Source organism: Mus musculus, chromosome 9 (assembly GCF_000001635.26).
Source record: "Mus musculus strain C57BL/6J chromosome 9, GRCm38.p6 C57BL/6J".
Classification (NCBI taxonomy): Eukaryota; Metazoa; Chordata; class Mammalia; order Rodentia; family Muridae; genus Mus; species Mus musculus.
Genome location: NC_000075.6, coordinates 86,954,324 through 86,963,165, shown reverse-complemented (window position 1 = coordinate 86,963,165; position 8,842 = coordinate 86,954,324). Strand labels below are relative to the sequence as shown.

The 8,842-nt window shown below is 40.0% G+C and overlaps 1 long non-coding RNA gene across 1 annotated transcript; it reads left to right on the top strand.

The window, feature by feature from the left end:
- Positions 1-359: 359 nt before the first annotated feature.
- On the top strand, positions 360-8,207 carry Gm39389. Its single transcript, XR_870974.2, has 3 exons — positions 360-518; positions 1,373-1,452; positions 7,819-8,207. It is a non-coding gene; the product is annotated as a predicted gene, 39389 (long non-coding RNA).
- Positions 8,208-8,842: the final 635 nt, after the last annotated feature.

Here is an 8,842-nt window from a genome sequence, read left to right as displayed (position 1 = left end):
CTGTGCATGTCATCACACACACACACACACACACACACACACACACACACACACACACACACACACACAGAAAGACAGAGACAGAGAGACAGAGAGACTGAGAGAGACAGAGACACACACAGAAAGAGTAAATATACAAAGGTAAAGAGTGAGGGGAATATTTTAAAGGAAGAAAGATGGGTAAATTGGAAAACGATGGGAATTCTAGATTTTTTACATTCAGTTTCTTTAAAAGTACATGTGTTGAGTGAGGACCTTGCAGAATGTTTCCATTATAAATTTGAATATTAACATCATACATGACAATTCATTACTAAATCTCTCTCTCTCTCTCTCTCTCTCTCTCTCTCTCTCTCTCTGTGTGTGTGTGTGTGTGTGTGTGTGTGTGTGTGTGTGTGTGTGTGTGTGTGAGATGACATGCACAGAGGACAGGGGAAGCTCTCTGGAGTCTTTCCTGCCATCATGTGTGTCTTGGGCTGGAACTCAGATCTTCAGTTTTGCATTCTTGCACCTTGTTGGTAAGTAATTTAGATTTAAGCTTTCTTTATTGATTTATTAGTTCAAATGAAGAAGGCATAGTATGCCATAACCAAATACAGTAAGTATTAATAGTCACAGGACCAGTGAAGAGCTTTGAACACAGAATATTGTGAGATGCAGGGAGGACATTAAACTCTAAAAGCCACTGAGGGTGATTATAGATGTGCTAGTTGTGACTAGAAAGACAAGCTCAGAGATCGATGAAGAAAACAGATCCCCCTATTGTTCTTATTTTGAAATTCAAGCGTGAGAATTACAAACGTGGGTATTTACCACATATTCAGATAATCTAAGTTTTATAAGTATAAACATGAGCATCAACTAAATGCTTAGTAATAGACACTCTTATGCCTCAGCTCTCCAGTCTACCCTCCAGATGTCGGTCTTGTCCCCAACACACTTTCTGTGAAGTTTTATATAAATCATATTTGTCCTTTCATATGTTCTTTGGTTTGATATTTAGCACATTCCTCTAACCAGAGTCCTTGGGTCTCTCAAACATGAAAATATAATGTAATGAAGATTCCTTGAGATTAAAGATAAGGACGACCCTAATACAGAGGCTGGAACATTCTCTAGGACTGGGTTTGGTTACACTCCATGGCACACTTCAACGGCTACCAACTACAAACAGTCACTAGCTCTGAAGATCAGTTATTTAGATTGAGCTCAACTGGGCCATTATGATGATTTGAGCAGGCTTGACTCATCTCTACTGGGGCTCCCCTAAGCATCTCCAGATGTCCGCTGAGTCAGCTGGAGGCTGGCCAACTATTGGGTATAGTACCTAAATTCCTCTCTCCATGTCTCTTATCCTTCCTTCTCCATCCAGGCTGGCTCAGGCTTCTTCTCACAGGGGGCCAAGGCTCACCAGCAGCAGATGGAGCACGTCCAGTGTCTGAGCTTTAGTAGGTAGGTAACCTCTGCTACTTTGTGTTGATGAAAGCAAGTCACAAGGTCAGACCACACTTAACCACCTGAGGGGAGGAAGCATGTAGAATTTAAGGGCGTTTTTAAGTTCACTGTAGTCTTCAAACTGTTTCTCTTCATGCTTATACTTTACCAAGACATCTTCACTGTTAAAATGTTACCTTAGATTGAAATGTTATTTTCACTTGTTCTCTTTAAAACCATAAGTATTTCTCTAGGTCTCACTGCTTGTTTTCTTTCCCTACATATCTCCTTTCTTCCTGGGATTACATTTACACAGCACTTCATCAGTTATGAAGTCTGTTCATCAAAGAGCTTGTTTTACGTAAGTCTCATAATCAGAGTTAGACAAAGCAAGAATTTTCATTTCCTTTTCGTGCTGAGGAAACAGACTCAAAATGGTTTTTCTAGGCACTCTTGTTCCTGCAAACAGCCTTGAGAGCCAGCTGTTACATTTTTAGATATCCCTTGAGCCAGCTGTTAAATATAACCTCTAAAAAGGCAACCTTTATACATCTCTTAGTAAATAAATTAGAGTAAAAGGAAAAGCGATCTTTAAAACTCAGCAATCCTGATTATTGCTATGATTGAGGTTGTTTCCATCTATCTTATCTCTATGGTAGAGATGCTGCGGGGTGTGAGATGTGGTGTGAGATGCTGTGCACTCCCCTCTGTTGACTGCAGACTTTTGTTTGCTTGCTTGCTTTCCTTCCTTGACATCTCATCTCAGAGGTTCACTTTAGTTCAAGAGGCTCAGGCACTAAGGTAGACCAGGTGCATTAACAAGAAAGGATTCTGTAGCAGCTATTTCATGAGAAAAACAATGTCCTAGATGACTCTTCACAATGTATTTCACAACTTGGCAGAGAAATCAATGCTTGGTGCTTCCTAGCGCTCAGCAGCAACTATGTTACTCAAGCCTCTCTTGCCTTAACTTTAAAGCAAGACTGAAGACTAGTCCATGGGATTTTGTTTAGATTAAGTGAAGATACATATACATATACATATACATATACATATACATATACATATACATATACATATACATATACATATACATATATACATTGCATATACATATACATATATATACATATACACACACATATATATATACACATATATACATACATATATGTGTGTATGTGTATGTATATATGTAGATAGATAGATGAGTGTGTGTCTGTGTGTCTGTGTGTCTCTTGCCTTAACTTTATGTGTTTTTTAATTAGGTATTTATTTCATTTACATTTCCAATGCTATCCCAAAAGTCTCCCCACACGATCCCCCACCCACTCCCCTACCCACCCACTCCCACTTCTTGGCCCTGGTGTTCCCCTGTACTGAGGCAGATAAAGTTTGCACGACCAATGGGCCTCTCTTTCCACTGATGGCCCACTAGGCCATCTTCTGATACATATGCAGCTAGAGACACGAGCTCTGGGGGGTACTGGTTAGTTCATATTGTTGTTCCACCTATAGGGTTGCAGACCCCTTTAGCTCCTTGGGTACTTTCTCTAGCTCCTCCATTGGGGGCCCTGTGGTCCATCCAATAGCTGACTGTGAGCATCCACTTCTGTGTTTGCTAGGCCCCCAGCATAGTCTCACAAGAGAAAGCTATATCTGGGTCCTTTCAGCAAAATCTTGCTAGTATATGCAATGGTGTCAGCATTTGGAAGCTGATTAAAGCAAGACCAAAGAGTAGTCCATGGGATTTTGTTTAGTTTAAATGAAGATATATATATATATATATATATATATATATATATATATATATATATATATATATATATACACACACACATACATATATGTACATATATACATACATGTATATGTGTGTGTGAGTGTATGTGTAGATAGAGAGATAGAGAGATAGATAGAGAGATAGATAGATAGATAGATAGATAGATAGATAGATAGATAGATAGATAGTGTGTGTGTGTGTGTGTGTTTGTACGTATGCCAAGGATCATTAGCACAACACCTTTGCTAACTTTTAGGCAGCAGTAGAAGGAATAGAAAAGGGTGGCAGGTACTTTATTTCCTTTTCCCAGTCACACACCTAACAGTCCTCTGGCATCTCCTAGCGACTGATGTGGAGATGGCTGGGTAGCCCAATCAAGGTCCATGAAGTAGGGAAGGCTTTTTAGATAGCCGCAGGTGACTTTTGCCATTCTCACTCTTGGTACTAAAGAGATGAAGAAGCTATAAGGCAATAATCATGAAGCTGAAAGCTATCATGCTAAAGATGGTGTCAAGTGGAAGAAGGAAATAGCTCAGATTCCTGAAGATATAATTGAGTTGCCAGGTGTCCTGTACTGCTAACTTCTGTACTTGTTCATGTCTAAGACCTATTTGCTACCTAAGCATCATCATATGTTCTAATGTTTTCACAAAAATTATTCTTAACTAATAACATATGCCAGCATTAGAGATTAGGAGCCTCAGACAGGAGGAATGTAAAGAGGAAGGAAGCTGTGTGTGGAGGGGAGTGTGTCTGAGACTGAATTAATACAACCTAGGAAGTTGTTTAGTTTAACAATGAATAACTTCTTTGTGTGTATGTGTGTGTACATTATAAGCCAGAGCCAAGCCCAATATTAGCGAGCCCCAGGGATCCTCCTGTTTGTTTGCCCCTGTTCTGGGGTGACAGTCATGCCCAGCTTCTATTTGCATGTTAGAGATCTGAGCTCAGGTCATTGTGCTTGCATGGCAAATGTCTAACCACTGAGATTTCTCCACTGTCCCAGTGATAAATACAAAAGTATGTACTGCCTCACCAATTGCTGGTTACAAGCTGGAGAAGCTCATAAATGATGGAATGGCAAATAAAAGGTTCTATAAATGAAGACATTTCCTATGGAGAAAAAAAATCAATTTTATTTCCTAACCATGAACATACTCAAAGATGACAATACCACAGGAAACTTAATGTGAAGAACAGTGACCTAAGAATAGAATGAACCACATAACTGTCAGAGAAAGAACTTTTATAAATATAAAACATGTTGCCCATGTATAGGGAACTATATATTTTAGCAATATTTACTGGCAGTCTAATGGGTTTATTCTAATTGAGAATTGCCTGCATACAGGAAATGTGGCTAAATTCTTTCTAACATTCTTTATTCAAAGTACTTGGGCAGGCAGGACTTCCTCTACAACCCTCATCTTCTGCTTACTATAATGATTTTTTTCTTTGTGGGGCATCATATTTGGTGACTATGAAAAGCTTGGTTCTTCCTTGAGGCAGCACTGTTTACAGTACTCAAGCTACTGTGGCAGAGAACTGCAGGCTTGTCTTTCTCCCAGTTCTGGACCATGGGAAGTCTGCAATCAAGGATAGATTTGATGTCTGGTGGGAGCCCACTTTCTTGTTAATGGCAACACCTCTTGTCTGTGTTCTCAAATGGTGGAAATGCTTATCTTTTAGAGGTCCTACTCATGCCCATAATGGCTCTGCCCTTGTGACTTAATAACATTAAGAGTCCCACTTCCTATAGTCATCACCTTCTCGTGCTATAGATTTTATAGAACACAACATTCAGAACATAGTAAGTATCCTAATGCAAGTACATTAAAATGAATTTTTTTTTATGTTTTAAGAAAATCTCTCTCTCTTTTTTTTTTCTACAAAATGAAATTAAAGTGTCTGGAAGGCATACCTAATGGGAAAGGGCGGGGAGAGTGTAGTTCAGGTGTCTGGTGTTTTCAAAAGTGCATGGTCCTCAGCAGCCCAGAAACTTCTAAAGGTTCAAAATGAGCTGACAGCTTAGCTCCGTAAACCCTGCTTTGATTTGTCAACCCAACTTGCATTGTCTCCATTGGCCTTGGCCTGGCTCTAATATTCTTCAACTTTATACCAGCCCTTCCATTATTGTCCCTTTGTGGGATTTTGAGACTTCCTCTTTCTCTTCCTTCCTTCCCTCCTCTTTCTTCTTCCTCCTCCTTCTTTTGTCTTGACAATCAGAACAGTTCCTCACTTCTACTTCAAAATTCTGCCTTGATGAGGCTTGGTGATGGAATTTCTACAATATTCACTATCATCTTCTTAATAATTTATGCAAGCATTTACTGGGCATCAGCTCATCGATCTACATAGCTATGATCCACGCTTCAAGAGTTGGCTGTTTCAGAACCACAGTCTTTTTACTTCTGCCATCTGAACTCTTTCCCTTGAGCTTGATGTTAACACCGACCCTGTGACCAAGAACCCTGGATACAATTTCTAAGAACCTAGAATCTACAAAACATCTGAAGAAGCTGCTGATTTTCGATCATTGCCTCACATACAATGTATGTGCACATGGGCCAGACAGTGCCTCTAAACAACATTTACTTTATGAGTCCCAGATTAAATAACATTCTCCTTGATAGAGGAATTACAAAAGCCATCTGGGTTCTTCTCTCTGCCATCTGTTAATACTGTGCCATCTGCCCCAGGCCTTGCCATGTTGCTCTTGTGCTGATCTTGGTCTGAACTTGACTTGAGAAAAAAGATCACTCAAAACTCTCTGAAAGTATTGTTAAGCATTTCTATAGGATGTAGCAATCCTACATGTGAGTCTTCCCAATGCCATTCCTCTAGGCATATAACTTTTGGTTTTTTTTTGTTTTTTTTTGTTTTTTTTTTTTTTTTGGTTTTCAAGACAGGGTTTCTCTGTGTAGCCCTGGCTGTCCTGGAACTCACTCTGTAGACCTGGCTGGCCTCAAACTCAGAAATTCGCCTGTCTCTGCCTCCCAAGTGCTGGGATTAAAGGTGTGTGCCACCACGCCCTGCTGGCATATAACATTCTTAAGTGTTGATCCTTGATGTTTTTAGACCCTCTTTTTTTATGTGCGTGCTTCTTTGTAAATATCTATCGATTTACACAACTTAATATGACTGGATGTTTTATGACTTAACATGACTGGTTGAATTCCTGGCAAACTCATAGAATCGGGACAGGTGATAAAATAATCAGAGTGAAGTTTGAAGTGAGGTGTTGAAATGAAGAAAGAAAATAGGCTGTGAGACAGGTGGGGGATGTAAAAATCCTAGTCCAGTACTTCAGTGTTAATCTTAGGTGAGTTACCCCTAGTTGCCTCATTTATAAAATGGTAATGGCTACCTTATAAAATGATCACACAGATGGTGTGTGTGTGTGTGTGTGTGTGTACTCTGTGTATGTGTAATCTAATCTGGAAAAAGATTTTGGATATAGTATCCTAACAATAGTCTAAAAGAACTCTATATATTATCTTAAAAACTCACTAGTTTTTCCATATTTAAAAATAATCTGTTTTAACTCAGTACTCTGTTCAAAATGCTACACCTGATTTATTTCTAACCAATTATCCATGTGTTTTTCCATCCAATATTCCACAGGGTGACCAGCTTTACTGTTGAACTTTGTGCCATTGACTATTAGTGTGCCATTTTATCTAAGATGAACATACAAAAAGATTTTGGGAGGGGTGTGTTTATTGATGCCTTACTCTTGTCCAGTTTCACTTCCTAATTGGGAAAATGCAGTCCTAACATTGACTCGAAGCTCTCTCAACTTCTTCACTAAAATCCCAACACACAAACTAAGCAATCATTGTGCATAGAGAAATACCTTTGACACTACTGGATTTTAAGTGCCACAAAACAGGATCTTCCTGTCTCCCTTATAATGAGGTTAATTTTCAGAAGACAAAACCATCCGCTTTTTGCCTACGAATCAATCACCTGTGGTCTAAGCATCTCTACTGCATCACTATGCAGGCCTGCAGAGAAGCTGCTGCCCCTAGTGGTGGGTGTGGCAATCATCATGGGCCCAGTTCGCATACTCCCTCCTCTGACTGGGTCAAGGATCCACCCTTGCTACCATCACTTGGCTTTGACCTCATTTCTGACCTCAAGACTTTCCAGTTTCTGGATCTCACCTCTACTTCCCAGTGGGTCTCTGCCTTGCATTTATACCAACAGCTCTGCTTAAGAGTAAAGCAAGAGTTTCTTAGTAGTGAACCGCATGGTGTTTGGGCATTCTTCAGTGGATAAACCGTCATGAGTCAGCTAATGTGTGACAAATACTCTGACTTGAGACCCACTTCCTAAATTTGTTAGCCCAAAGAAAGATTTGGCCTTTTTCTGGGACACTTACATGCATAGTTACCATGACGGTCCCACTTGCTATCCAGTTACAACCATCTCTTGTGGCAATGTAGTACTTACGAACAAACTGATGTTGTTTTTTCTCTAGTTCTCTATGTACTTGAATGAGCCCACTGCCCTCCAGCCTCCTCTCCCTACTCCATGGCCTATTCCACACTAAACTCTATGCCTCCAGTTTTCAACAGCTACCTCAATTTTACTTTCAGGCCCAGAATGCACCTTTGGAAGCTCTGACTCACCCACATCCTTTGGTATGGCTCCACTCTTGCAACAACCCACTCTTCTCTGCACACTCACCATGAGGACTTTCCATCAAAGCCAACCTGAATCGTTTGGCGAGTTTTGGCAAGCATAGCACATGAGACATTTCTGGAAACCCCTCTCGTCTGCTTTTCCTTTCCATCCTGAGAGCTCCTCTCTTCATCCCACTTTAGCTTACCACTCAGTCACTGAGTGTAACAAGTCAAGCTTGTGTGTTCCATACATGCTAATACTAAGATCATCATTTAATCTTTCACCTAAACCAGGAAGATTTTTAAAGTAAAATACGGTCCTATTAATAACTCTACCAGAGCAATAGCTACCAACATGAACTACCCAGACAAGCAAGGTGATGCTAGCCATATCAAAAATGACAAGTGTGCTAATTTAAAGTGTTCATGTAAGTATCTTCCACAACTTCAATACCAAAAGGTCTTTGACCAGAGAAGCAGGTCAGTGGGTGTAGTGCTTGTCTAGATTCCTGTTCATTAGACTAAACTAATATGTGCTGTAAAAAATGAAGGACACTATAGTTCTTGTTAAGGTGCTCAAAGTCTGTAAGATGTACAGGCTATATGAAGGTCAAATGGACAAGTCATTGTAATAGACTCTTACAACTGCTACATCAAAACTATACAATGCTTGCTAGAGGAATCCAGGTAAGACCAATCAGGTACACATTCTTCCCAGGAAAGCCTGCCTTCTGTAAGTTATTGAAAGCAACATCTGAACTGTCCATAAGCAATGAATGAGTTTGTCAAGAAAAGAGGAAAAGCAGCTGATACCATGCCAGCCCTGAGCTAGTGGAGAAGGTCAATGAGCAGGAGAGAAGGTAGTTGGGTAGTAAGGACTCCTGTGTATCATGGACTTTGCTCTGGATAATGAGGTGTCCTTGAAGGTCTGTGGTTATTAAATGACAAGACAGGTCTCTTTGTTTGACAGATAGTAGTTGTGGCAATGTGAAGCACT